Source organism: Rutidosis leptorrhynchoides, chromosome 10 (genome assembly GCF_046630445.1).
Source record: "Rutidosis leptorrhynchoides isolate AG116_Rl617_1_P2 chromosome 10, CSIRO_AGI_Rlap_v1, whole genome shotgun sequence".
Taxonomy (NCBI): domain Eukaryota; kingdom Viridiplantae; phylum Streptophyta; class Magnoliopsida; order Asterales; family Asteraceae; genus Rutidosis; species Rutidosis leptorrhynchoides.
Window position 1 is genome coordinate 276209721 of NC_092342.1, and position 16205 is coordinate 276225925.

Here is a 16205-nt window from a genome sequence, read left to right on the forward strand (position 1 = left end):
TTAATATAGCACAACGAAGATTATTTCACAAAAGAAATAAGAGCAATTAGATGACCGTGATCTCAACCTAGAGATATAATGTTTGGTCAGTTGTTGTCTAACAGACAATAAGTTTCAACTTATAATAAGTTGGTGTATTTAAATAAATAACCTTTTATTTAAATAGTGTCTTATTAATATAATAAATATATTAATAGTGAGTTTCCTTCATAGAAAAGTTTCTATTTTTAGTAAGTTTTCATTTATGGTAAGTTTCTATCTATAGAAAGTTTTCACTTATATTAAGTTTCCAGTTTTAGAAAGTACTGGTTATTAATATTCACGATAAGATGTTATACAACTAGCAACAAACTTCGGTGTTATCAAGTTAGCCAAGGGATGACCAAATGTAACCGAGGGTCAGGAACTTTCAGATGGACTATAAGTCAACAACCTTTCGTTTAATCCAAAACCTTATTCCCATAATGGTAACCTAGACATCATCCATTCATGACCGTGAGTAGCGATGAAATTTTGATAATAGTTTATATTTTACCAACGTATAGTTATAATATAAGTTACGTTGTATTATAAGTTTAATAATTATAAATATATTATAATTACTTATGTGTAATAGTATTAATATATTAAATATATTAATAGTTTTAATTATTCAAATACTTATGATAATTATCCATTATATCATCCATATGATATTATTATTGTATATAATTGTATATATATACTAAATATATTTGTATTTATCTATTTAGATATAATACTTTAAATAAATTTGTATCTTTATCTTACTTTAAATAAATTTGTATCCTTATCTTAATATTACTTGTATTTATTTTGTAAAACAATATAATTATAATATATAAATTAAATATATTTCACTTACCTTATAAAGATATAAGAATATAATTTTAATGAAAATTTATACAAAATCCCGTATGTATATAATAGGGGTGTTCATCGTCGGTTTTCGGTTTTTCAGTTTATTCGGTTCGGTTTTTTTCGGTTTTGAAACTGTAAAATCAAAACCGAAAACCAAACCAAAACCAAATTCAAATATCAAAACCGAAACCAAAACCAAACTGAATTCAAATTCGGTTTTCGGTTTGGTTTCGGTTAAAACCGAACTTTCAAAATCAATTTTTTTTACCTTTTTTCCTAAACAAACATTATTGTATTAACTTTGTAATATATCATACTTAAGTAATATATATAACCGAACGTATATATACAAATTTATAAAATACAATAAGTTTATATTAGCTTATAAAATATCATAACAGAATACATATTATATCTAAAAAAATAAACAAAATCAATAACCAAGAGACAATCCATTTGAATTTGTTATATGTATAAGAATGAGGAAAGAAAGAAATTAGAAATAATGTGAATTAATAATTTAAATAGGATTTCAAATCGAGTAAACAAAATTTAACTTGAAAATGTAAATTATCTACTCAAATCATATATTTAACACATCTATACAATAATATTAATAACTTAATATATTTATTTAATAATTTATAAATTAAATTCGGTTTTATAATCGGTTTTCGGTTAACCAAATTAAGAAATTTCAAAACCAAAAACCGAACCGAAAACCAAATTTGAATTCGGTTTTCGGTTTCGCTCGATCCGAAAACTATTTTATAAATTCGGTGTGGATTTTTTTGGTTTGGTTTCGATTTAGTATTCGGTTTAAATGGTTTTAACCAAACCGATGAACACCCCTAGTATATAATATTGGATTTCAAAATCTTGTTTTAATCACAACTAATTCGTTTTAAATCGAAAAAACATGTTCCATATATGCGTTTTCAAGGGTTTTGAAAGAACAATCCAAATATGAACTCAAAATAAGAAAATAAGAATTTTTCAGTTTATGAAAAATTAGGGTTTTAATAAATACGAATTTAATTATCCTTAAAACAAGATTAGCAAGTTTAATAATTAAAGATACTTGATATATTCATCTTTATATGTCACTCGTTTTATGAGCCCGTGCGTTGCACGACATTTGTATAAATTAGTATTCGATAACGTTAGTATTATATTGTAGCAAATGTATACTAACATTACAATGAAAAAATCATTTATTATTAATATATTTCTATTGAAAGCATGACCATTAATACTAACGTGAGCCCGTCACCGCAGTCGTATAAATTAGTACTATATTCGATAACGTTAGTATTGATATTTATAGAATGTATAATGCAATTACATTAAAAAAAACGGTTTACTACTAATAACATTTGTATCGAAAATATTAGTATTGAAAATAACGCATATTACGACCTCACTTATGTGGCAGGTTGTTTATTTAAAAGTATAAATACAATACTCTTTAATTACTAAAATAATAAATTTAGATGCGTATATGATTATAGTTTTGAATGTGTATGTATTTTATCTGGTTCTAAGTCATTTTACTAAATTGATACGTTTATTATTATTACTAATATAAATAGGAAAATATATATCTTTTAATGATTATAATTTTGATAGATATTAATATCAATATTATAATTATGTTAGATGTTAGATATAGATACATACGGCGTAATCATAATATAATTGAGAATCTATAAATATATATATTTAAATTTCATGATAAGTATGGTAACTAAATTTCAATCTATATAAAAGTTTAAGTGGAAAATATTATTTAAATTAAGTTTAATTGAGAAAATGACACGTGTGCAAATTTAATTCAGATTAATTGAGAAGTTGACACAAAGGATTATTGGCACGCGCTTTATAATAATGTATAGATGTTTTAGTAAAACAAGTTGAAAAAGTAGATATACCTCAAAAGAAGATGAACGAAACGAAAAACGGGAAAATCCAGCGGCGGTGGCGGTGGCCGGAGCTACGGTGGCTCAAGGCGGCGTGTGGTGGTCGGCGGTGGTGATGGTTGTCGAAACCAAGAGGGAGGGAGGGAGGAAGAAAGGAGAGTAAATTTGTGAGGTGCAAATTGGAATAAGAGATTATGACCTCTATTTATAGTTGAAAATTTTAAGGTTAGGGTTAAGAGTTTGAATTAGATTAGGAAACTAATTACTTTTTCTTTAGGAACAAGTTTGGCATATTCTTTGCATATTCTTGACATATTATTTTTGAATAATTCTAGAATACTTGTAGATAATTACTAAATTAATTCAAATTAATAAATCAAATTAATTGTAAATCTATCCTGTGAAATATTTTAGAAATTACTTTGTAATTTTCTCTTTTATTATTATTTATCAGAAATTTATTAATAATAATAATAATTATAAACAGTTTTTATTAATTAATTAATTAAATAATTATAATGATTTATAAAATTTAGGGTTAAAGCCACAAATTGGTTATATACTTTCTCAAATGTCCCGATGTCGCCCATATACCCATTTGCATCCCACTGTCGTCTACAAACTTTCAAAAAATGTACTGATATCGCCCACTATATTTTTTTTACCTATAAGGAAAACAATTGATGACGTGGCTTCTAGGTAGTCATGACATGTCGGTGATACATCGGAACAGAAACTGAAAGTATATGGGCGACATCGGAACCCAACTGAAAGTATATTGGCGACATTGGGACATATAAATTGAAAAAAAGTTAAATAAATAACTTTACCAGTTCAGCAGGTAAACCATAACGAAATGTTAACATTGGTACATTTTTTGAAAGTTTGTAGATGACAGTAGGACGCAAATGGGTATATGGGCGACATCGGGACATTTGAGAAAGTATATAGCCAATTTGTGGCTTTAACCAAATAATTTATTTAGTTACATTATAGTTTTGTATATTACAAATGTGCCACAATTATTTTATTACTAGTTAATATTAACTAAAGTATATTATAAAATAATATAAACTTTAATTAACAATAAGTGTCGACTAAAAATTAATATTCAGTCAACGTTGTACTAAAGTAGGGTAATTACTTATTAATTTTAATTTTGATAAGCATGCAAAAATACTAGGGGTAAAATAGTCATTTCAAGTATGGAAAATTGAGGGTTGTTATAGTATCCTCTCGTTAAAGAAAACTTCGTCCCGAAGTTTTAGGTAGACTTCTCGGATACATCAGCGTTTGAGAAGAGAGAGATGAGGATATTTCCGTTTCATTTGGTCTTCACATTCCCAGGTATACTCGGGGCCTTTGTGTGAATTCCAACAGATCCTTATTATAGAAATATTGTTTTGTTTCAAGCGTTTAAATCTTACGTCTAACGACCCGTCCTAATCCATCTGGACGAATACATTACATTTGGTTACATCGCAAGGTACTTGACCTCTATATAATACATTTTACAAACATTGCATTCATTTTTAAAAGACAAACTTTCATTTCGTCGAAAGTTGACAGTATGCATACCATTTCATAATATAACCAACTATAATTGACTTAATAATAATCTTGATGAACTCAACGACTCGAATGCAACGTCTTTTGAAATATGTCATGAATGACTCCAAGTAATATCTCTAAAATGAGCAAATGCACAGCGGGAGATTTCTTTCATACCTGAGAATAAACATGCTTTAAAGTGTCAACCAAAAGGTTGGTGAGTTCATTAGTTTATCACAATCAATCATTTCCATCATTTTAATAGACCACAAGATTTTCATTTTTCCATAAATATACATCTCATATCAAGCATTTCACAAACTGCATAGAGATAAAAATCATTCATATGGATTGAACACCTGGTAACCGACGTTAACTTAATGCATAGAATATCTCCAAAACAGAACCTCTCGTCTGTATAATAATCTCGAAGTACTAAAGCATTCGTACCCCGAATGGGACTTGTCAAGGTCCATAGATCTATCTTTAGGATTCGCGTCAATCAGGAGCCATTTCCCTAAATTCTTAGGTTACCAGACTTGAAGGGTGATATTCGGTTTAATAATCCAACCATAGAATGTAATTTTAAGTACTTGTGTCTATTTCGTAAAACATTTATAAAAGCAACGCATGTATTCTCAGTCCCAAAAATATATATATAAAAAGGGAGTAATGAAACTAACCAACCTTTTGGTTGACACTTTAAAGCATGTTTATTCTCAGGTATGAAAGAAATCTTCCACTGTGCATTTGCTCATTTTAGAGATATTACTTGGAGTCATTCATGACATATTTCAAAAGACGTTGCATTCAAGTCGTTGAGTTCATCAAGATTATTATTAAGTCAATTATAGTTGGATATATTATGAAATGGTATGCATACCGTCAACTTTCGATAAAATAAAAATTTGTCTTTTAAAAACGAATGCAATGTTTGTAAAATGTATTATATAGAGGTCAAGTACCTCGCGATGTAACCAAATGTAATGTATTCGTCCAGATGGATTAGGACGGGTCGTTAGAGTTGGTATCAGAGCGGTGGTCTTAGCGAACCTGGTCTTGCATTAGTGTGTCTAACTAGTAGTTGTTAGGATGCATTAATGCGTCTGGACTTCGACCGTGTCTGCATGTCAAAAGTTTTGCTTATCATTTAGTGTCGAAAATTATTTGCTTATCATCCTTACAGTCTAGACACGTCTTACTGCCTCTATTGCATAGACAGTGTATAGATAAATTCATATCTTAGCGTATCTGTTATTGTTACCTTTGCCTGACAGCTTCCGTAGATTCTTCCGTAACTTATGGGATTTTAGTATTATATATGCATATGTAAATTATGTATTGCAGGGTACTAATCTACATCCTATAATCTATTTCTTATCAAAAATCCTTCATTTGATCGTAGGAGATGAATCCCTCAACCAGTTCGAATTCCTCGGATTCCGACAGCTATTCCGATATGGAGTTTCACCTAAGCTCCGAAAGCAGTGTCACCAGAATGAATCAACCAATCAACCATCCCCAATTCATCTGCTGGGTTCGTAGGCAACTTGATCATTGGAGACAAGAAGAAGGCGATCTCTTCCATCCACCACCTTTCCTTCTTGGTGAAGAACCTGAAGCACTTACCGGCGAACCTATCCGAAACACCATTTTCAGCCTCATTTCCAGGGTAGCTCGCCACGATTATATTCTATCTAAAATTCTAAACCTTGTAGTTTACCGGATAAATTGATAAGCCGGGCATTCCCGGCCCACCAAGCGAAACCGGTGGTTTCTTGGTCACGACCAGCTAAAGCTAAAGTTCCATTAAAGAGCATTTCCACGGGGTAGAACCTCCTCAGGGAATATAAGGTTTTCATGAGGCTGATCTTGAGCTGCCATCCAAGCACGAATACCTTCGTTTAAGAGAATATTTTTGGTGTAGAAAGTCTCAAATTCAGGATCTTCTGCGGCGCGAATTTCCTGAGAAACGAAGTCATAGGCACGTAGGTTCAAGGCCAGACCAACTACTCCAAGAGCACTCATCCATAAACCAGTTACTGGTACAAATAACATAAAGAAATGTAACCAACGTTTATTGGAAAAAGCAATCCCAAATTCATCCACTCGTTTCGACCGACAATCATCCCGGAGTAATACAAAAAGTCAACGAACTTCATGCTCGAGTAATAGTTTTGGAAAATATGGTGCAAAACTTACCAGCTTTAGCAACATCACCGACATCAACAGGACCACCAGCAATAGCACCCATACCATCAACAACACACGCCTCAGCATCCCATTCTGTACCTCGAGTATAATCGTCATTCTACATATCGTTCTACATCATTTATCTTCATTCGACATGGCGATTATGTAATCTCTAATGTTTTAGAGATTATATATTCTTGTTCTAACGGTAAATCAGATGAGTTAATATCATATTAACTCATTAAATCCATGATTACATCTGAGGAAAATATATATGTAAGTATATTTTCATAAAGAATGTAATTGAAAATTCTTTTGTACAAGCTGTTAATGATGAAAATATTTTAACGGGTAGGTAATACCCGAGGAATATTTAGATTTCACATTAATAAGTTACACTGTACATTCTTCGAATTTGATTCAACAGTCATTTACTATCATACTTACATCCACAAATATACGTATCCGTTCACCACAGAATAACCATTTTCATCCAATTTCATATTTGAATTTTGATTTACCAGAATCCAACAAGTGACATAATGAAGAAAATATTGGACAAAATAAAATTTATTAGAAACAAACAAATTAATTGTGAGAAATTTTGTTAAGAATCCACGCTAACAAAATCCTAGCTAACTGTTCCTAGCTAACTGTTAATTCCTATTACATTTATTTCTCGCAATTTTAATTCTCGCAATTTTATTTATCGTCATTTAATTTCTGTTATTTATTTTACGCACTTTAAATATCGGGACACGTATACAAGGTTTTGACATATCATATCGACGCATCTATATATATTATTTGGAATAACCATAGACACTCTATATGCAGTAATGCTGGAGTTAGCTATACAGGGTTGAGGTTGATTCTACAATAATATATACTTTGAGTTGTGATCGAGTCTGAGACATGTACACGGGTCACGATACGTATTAATTAATTCGAATATTATATATTAAGCTATATATGAATTATTGAATTACTAATTGTGGACTGCTAACTGTGGACTCTCAACATTGGACAATTAAAATGAATTAAAATATTGATTATAACATATGAAACTAAACAATTCTTCAAGTTGCCACTTGATTTCATCTTAAACCTCATTTATATCTTGACAATTACAATCTGCATTCAAACCTATCATGATTATTGAAAACACCTCAATCGAGAGGATGAATCAACCGCACTTCATCTACGGAAGAAAAAAAAAACTCTCGGAAACTGAGTAAACGTTTAACACGTATCTGTGCTAGCTTCTTTGGCGTTGTCATTACCGAAAATAACTTTTCAATCCCTTTTCAAAGTAGCCAATTTTGTCACAGCTCCAACAAGTCAACTTCGACTTTTCATTCGAAACAACCTTATTATAACCTTGATATATATGCATGCTCTTTTATTGTTACCGGGGAACCTTTTATATTCCACCATATTACCATCAACGTTTAATCATCTAAAAACACAATTCTCTTGAAACCACATCGGATTGATAACCGATGATTCAGATATGGTAGCATTAAATGTAGAGGAAACAGCAAAATCGTAGATGGTCTACACGGTCAAAAGTTTGATGATAAAGAATGGAGTGTTGAAAAAGCTCAAAGATTTTGATCCTGGAAAAAAAATTTGAATCAAGCAAATCATGAAAGAGACTCTGAACAAGGACTAAACTTGTACATAAAAGAATCCTGATGATTTTGTTTCTGATGAAATCCTTAACGAATACCTTGCTCCTTAATCGCTCTAAATCATCGTGAATGAATTTCTTCATCACAATTTGATTCAAAAATTCTAAGATATCATCATATCTTTCTTTATTAATATCTTCAATATTTCTGAAGATACCTTCATAAATATTCTCGTCCAATATTAATTACCTCTCCGCGCTATCAGTGTTACATCAGAAAGAAAACTATTTTAGTTTCTAAATTTTGAAATATTCGAACTTAAGATATGAATGATATAGAAGTAGTGTTGGGAACTGAAGCACGAGTTAGTATATAATATAATGACACTTGATCAACGTGATTATATTACAGTAAGTTATGCTGAGTTTCTATTGGAACGTGATGATTCACAGATTATAACGTCATCATGTGCCATGTTACACGACTCTTACATTCTACCTCATCTCCAAACGCATTAAGAACATATCTTCTTGATAGTTCTATTTTTCTGGATATTCTGGTAATTTGACAAATCAAGATCGAGCCATTACAATTTCCTTTTTAGAACATTAACTATGTTCATTCCGAAATTCATACCTATGAATTCTGGACCATTATTCGCTTGACTTAAAGTTGGGAAGAGAAAACAAGAGAATGAAGCTCCAAAATAGAAATCGGAGTATAAATCGCAGCAAATAAGAGAGAGCATTAACTGTGGATGACAATGATTATAGAAGACAGAAGATGGGACTTCGAAATATAAAGGAAAATATGAAGCCCGATAACAACACATAAATTACAAACCGTGTATGTCAATGTTTATCGCAACATAAAGACACGAGAGAATTAAAAACACTATAACCCCAAGGGCGAAATAGAAGAAAACAGATTCCTCCGGTGGAAGTTGGAAAAGGAGAATGATTATTGCGATAGTAAGGATAAGGACAAGGATCAAAACTGGATTAAACATTTTCATAATCTTTTGAATGTATGAACTAAGAAAGAAAGTATAGGGATGGTGAGAATAATGGAATGGAAGAGTTTAAATTATAAAGGAAAATCAGACGTAACAATCGAGATAGATGACCGCATTTAATTAAAGAGATCATAATTCCCTTAAATCCCGAAGAATCCGATCTTATAGATTTCGAAGATTTTATTTAATCCCTTGAATTCCGAAATTCAACCAAGACAACGTCAAAAGTTAAGACGAAACTTTATTTCTTCAATTCACTCTTTTGTGATAACTTCACTCATACTCTTCGCGTAAACGAATTGTTTTATCCATATTACTCAATGATGATAAAACTCTATTTATCAACTCATATTCGTCATGAAAACATTTTTATTGTTAGCTATGACGACCTCGATCAAATTTTGGGACGAAATTTCTTTAACGGGTAGGTACTGTGACGACCCGGAAATTTTCGACCAAATTTAAACTTGATTTTTATATGTTTCTGACACGATAAGCAAAGTCTGTAATGTTGAGTCTCAAAAATTTTTGGAACTATGTCATATATTCAATTACCCTTCGACTATTCCCAACGATTCACGAATAATTATATGTAAACAAATATGTATATATATATATATATATATATATATATATATATATATATATATATATAAATTAAAAACGTTAACAAAATATTAAATATATGATACCGTACATTAAATTTATTGGTTTGAATATCTATTTGATATATTTAACTATGGAGTAAAAGATAATACCAAACGATTGAACTAGAAGATAGTTTAACATTTATATGTCTTATAAATATTATGATATGATTATGAGTCTATATTGTGAGGTCCATGTTGATTTAAGAAATCTTCCTTTTTAACAATATTCGGAATAAATGGTAAAGTGATCTACAAGTAAGAATAATAATGTCAATTAACAATAACTGGACAAAAGTTAATAGATATTCCTGCTTAACTTTCAATACATGCTTTACAATGATTTCCTCTCATATCTTGATAATTAATTATTTAGTTTTAATAATATTGAAAACGTGTTTATGAACATTGAATATATATATGATTTCTATACATAATTAATATTATATGTATATTATAATATAACATATACATATATATATATATATATATATATATATATATATATATATATATATATATATATATATATATATATAGAATATTAAATATTCATATATGTTATTATAAAATATAAGTATTACAAATTTATAACATGTAATATTAATAACTTAAACTTAATTACAAATTAAAATATAAGTTATTATATTAACAAATATTACTTTCATTATTAATGTTGATATCAGTATTATTAATATTACTAATTTAGTATATAATATATAGATATAAGATTTTATAAGTATAATTTTTTATAACAATATTATTAGTGTTATCTTTATTAATAACATTATTATTGTTATTAAATATTATCATTTATATAATTACTAATAGTATTATTAACATTATTAATAATACCATTGTTAATAAAATTATTAAAATTTTTGGTTTTTATCACTATAAAACAACTTATTAATTTTTATCATTAATATTACTATTATTTCTACTATTATTATTATTACTAATCCTATTATTATTATTATTATTACTAAAAATTATCACTTTTATTTAAAAATTTTGTTATCCTTACTTTTATTACGTTTAATATTAGCATTTTTTTTATATTACTATTACTAATATTATTATTATTATTATTATAATTAATATCATTTTTGACATTAGTATTAATAATAATCATTACCTTTACTATTAATATTATTATTAGTATTATTATTATTATTATTAATAATATTACAAGTATTATTATTTGTTATATATTTATATTTATTAATTATTATTAATTATATACAAAAGATATATTAGATATATTTAGATTCAGTACCTATCGTAATCAACTTTATGTATTTTATTTTTTTCTTCTGATTTCTTTTCTGTTTAAAGATGCTGTCGACTAAAGGTATACTACAAACCAAAAACGATCGTCCTTGATTCCTATTACAACCATTCATTTGCACATCATATAATCCATAGCTACTAGTACATTACAACAATTAAAAAAAAAACAGAAAGATATAGAGAGATAAAGTCGACATCGCTGTTCTGGTTCATTTAATTCAAAAACTCGATTTCGAAACCATTTCAAAAACTAGAATTGCATTTAGGTTAGGAATCATACACCCAAACTTTCTGCAAAATATCAAATCCAAATTCGTAATACCGACTTCCAATTTTCGAGTCAAAGTGATTTTTCAAAAAGTCAAAGTTTGGGTTCATCACGAAATTAGAAATTGTTTCGATGTTTTTAGTTAAATTGATAATTGAGGAAGATTATATGAATGATTTGAAGGGTAGTTCGTGTTGTAATCTTTGGCCAAAACGCTCGCAAATTCTTAATCATTTTTTTTCCTTTTAAACCTCGACGCAGTAGCAGCAGGTTTACATTTTTTTTTATTTTTTTTACAATTCCAAGTAATGCAAAGAGTTATAGATTGATTACAGTTTGGTTAAAAATATTAAACCAAATTAAAATTTCGCTGTTATGAATTTTATTGGGTATTGATTCGATAATCTAAGGAAGAAGAGGAAATAGGGAACACAGATATACGGTATATATGAAGTAAGTGCTATTATAAAACCGAAAAACAGGCAACAGCCTGATGGTTTAGGGTGTTTGCGATTATGCGAGAGGTCGCGGGTTCGAGCCCGGGTTGAGGCGTTTTATTTTTAGAGAAAGTTTTTGAGGTAGTTCTCTTCATTAAAATTATTAATGTTATTGTTATTATTATTATTATTAATATAAATTATTATTGTTATTGTTATTATTATTAAGTATTAATGATATTATTAGTATTATTAAGTATTATGAATATCATTTATTATAAGTAATATCAAATAAAACTTATTAGTATTATCATTACTAATACTATTATTATTATTATCAGTATTATTATTAATGTTATTATTACTAGTATTATGATTATTATCATTGTTATTATTATTAATCTATGTATTGTTATTACTATTATTATCATTTAGTTATTATTAACTAATAACATTAAGCATTATCATTAGTATTGTTATTAGTATTATTATTATTATTATTATTATTATTATTATTATTATTATTATTATTATTATTATTATTATTATTATTATTATTATTATTATTATTATTATTATTATTAACATGATTATGGGTATTATGAATATTATAAAGTTTTATAAATATATAGATTAAAGATTTTGAATAATATTATTTTGTTATTATTAGTAGTAATATTATTATTAGTATTAAAATGAGTATTATTGTTATTAATATTAATATTAATATTATTAGTATTGTTATTATTATTATTATTATTAACGTTACTGTTATTATTAATATTATCACTATCATTATTGGTATTGTTATTATTAAAAATTATTATTTTTACAACTATATTATTATTAAAAGAATCATTATTAGTAAAACTATCATTTTTATCATTTTTTATATCTAATTATTGGTATTATTATCTTTACTTTAATAGTATTATAATTATTAATTTTACAAACAAAAGAGATTTATATATAAAAAGTATATTACATACTATATTTTTATATGTAATATTATTAACTATAATTACAACTGAATTACATATAGTGTATAAAAATATTGTAAGATATTATAAGTAATAATGAACATATATATAAATATAAATATTGAATTCAATACATTATATATATAACTATGTAAATAATAATCATTTTCAAATATATATACAAATTAATTAAATAATATATAAAGTAATAATATATAGAATTATTCGATTACAATAATATGTTTTAATATATATATATATATATATATATATATATATATATATATATATATATATATATATATATATATATATATATATATATATATATATATATATATATATATATATATATATATATATGAATGATATAGGTTCGTGAATCCAAGGCCAACCCTGCATTGTTCAGTTGTTCAGTGTCGTCATATGTATTTTTACTACAAAATACAGTAGTGTGAGTTTCATTACTCCCTTTTTATATATATATTTTTGGGATTGAGAATACATGCGTTACTTTTATAAATATTTTACGAAATAGACACAAGTACTTAAAATTACATTCTATGGTTGGATTATTAAACCGAATATCGCCCTTCAAGTCTGGTAACCTAAGAATTTCGGGTAATGGCCCCTGATTGACGCGAATCCTAAAGATAGATCTATGGACCTTGACAAGTCCCATTCGGGGTACGAATGCTTTAGTACTTCAAGATTATTATACAGACGAGAGGTTCTGTTTTAGGGATATTCTATGCATTAAGTTAACGTCGGTTACCAGGTGTTCAATCCATATGAATGATTTTTATCTCTATGCAGTTTGCGAAATGCTTGATATGAGATGTATATTTATGGAAAAATGAAAATCTTGTAGTCTATTAAAATGATGGAAATGATTGATTATGATAAACTAATGAACTCACCAACCTTTTGGTTGACACTTTAAAGCATGTTTATTTTCAGGTATGAAAGAAATCTTCCGCTTTGCATTTGCTCATTTTAGAGATATTACTTGGAGTCATTCATGACATATTTCAAAATACGTTGCATTCGAGTCGTTGAGTTCATCAAGATTATTATTAAGTCAATTATAGTTGGATATATTATGAAATGGTATGCATACAGTCAACTTTCGATGAAATGAAAGTTTTTCTTTTAAAAACGAATGCAATATTTGTAAAATGTATTATATAGAGGTCAAGTATCTCGCGATGTAACCAAATGTAATGTATTCGTCCAGATGAATTAGGACGGGTTGTTAGATTACGAACCATAACTTCAAAAGTTCTTCTATGAAGTGCATTTTATTAACAATGCGGAGGTCATCTAAAGGGATAACAAAAGTGCCATCTGACTAGGTTTCCTCAAATAGGATGATGATGCTATACAAGCATTTCAGTAAACTGGACACCTGAAATGTGTTATGAACAATATTGAGCTCATTTAAAACCTTGAGCGTTTATGCCGCAATAGTAGAGCAGACAAAACAGAGAGGAGTACGTGGAGATCACAGTCATGAAATTTGATGCATGGCTTGTGTTTGTTACAGATGGTATTGACTTTTAATTCTGGAAAATAACCATAGACATGACACCTCTGGTTTTCAAGAATTGTCTATTGTGAATAAACGAAACGACATGCCAACTGAGGAGTCACTAATCACACTTATATGCAAAGCAATCCATAATTACTAAAATGCCCTCAGGATGGTCTTGAGCAACAGATATCGTTCAACATATTATAATACATGTGAACTTATCTTTAGGAGAAATTTGAAAGCACATTGTAGAATGTAACTTTATGATTATGATTTCAGTTACATGTCAAAACAGAGGTCAAAACTCGACTAGGATAACACCTAGTTGCAACAAATGAAGAGAGATATGCTTAGAGTAAACACATAAATGTCATAAACATTTAAGGTATCTCTTTCAGAGAGGATAGCAAGGATCATAGACTTATAAAATAATCTACAATAAAAATAAACCGCACAAAAGGTGTGATCTCTTAACGAGGGAGACGCCCTCGCACAGACGAGCGAGTCGATCTAGGATTCACTTATAAGTTTAAGTGCGGATGTGAATCATTGACTATAAAGAATAGTTGAGGAACGCAAAGAGGTATGTTGTGTTCTCATAGTGTAGAGTAATACTAAATTTTTTTAGAAAATGCGTCGAAGAAATTTTGAAAAAGTTTAAGTCGTTTAATGTTACAATAATAATGGAACGAAGTTCTTAGTATAAAATAATTTGGGCTACTTAAACCACCCATAAAAGAATTGATTAAAAAAAAGAAGTTATTATTTATTATTAACCAAAATAGGTAGGGTAAATTTATTTATTTTATTATATATAAATATATATACGATTTATAAAGTTTGCATGAGTAGTAGTAATTAAAGATTTTTTTAATTATATTTATCTATAAAATTTCGAGAGGACTGCAGAGTGAAAGTAAAAATTTGATAAACAGAGTATTCATATTTTGGAGGTTACAAGTTGGAGAAAAATCGAGTAAAATTGAGTGAAGGACCTTAAAAAATTTTGAGTGACATTTGTGCAACAAATGTTATGAGGTAATGAAAACCAATGAATTTAATTGTGGTTGATGACTGTTATCAGGGTATAAGTTTTTGGACCAAAATGTTTAAGTTTGAAGCTGTTGCTGACAACTGAGGTATGAGGATGGGAAGTTAATTACCTATTGATTTTGCAAAATGCCAAATTGGTTATGAATAATAGTTAGGCTGGATAACTAGTAGTGTTTGTTGGTCCCTTGATAAACAACAGGAGTATTGTAGAGGGGGGGTGAATACAATTCTTTTTAATTAACTTAACAGTTAAACACAATTTAGCATTCAAGCATGTAATTTAAATAAAGTCAAATGTCAGTTTATTCTTTATTGATTAAAAAACAAAGAATTACAACTATCATTGGTGAAATGATAGTTGGTTGATACTGATTTTACCTAAGTATAGCTATAGAGGATATTCTAAGCTTTTACACGTATTGGATTCTAAATAAATAAACCCACACCACTAGTTGTTACGATAGTGGATACATCAATTTATACTAGTCCTATTATCCATGTAATTGTTTTATTGTCCACTGGTACATAGGATGTCTGTACTTGTAGGGACAACTGCATCAGAGACCGTGCTCTCCTCTTTCCTCTTTGGTAGCTATTTGCAGGAACACCCCAATTCGGTTTGGCACCACTATTTGTTTAAACAAATAGAATGTTGTGTTCCCTAGGCGTTGACAAGTTATAACACATGTCTGCACATGCATTAAACTTCTGCATTCCCACGTGGTCTTGTAAGGTCACTTGTCAGCTGCCGACACATGTCCTTTTCTGTTCAACTTTGTCTTTGACTTCTGTTGAATAGTAC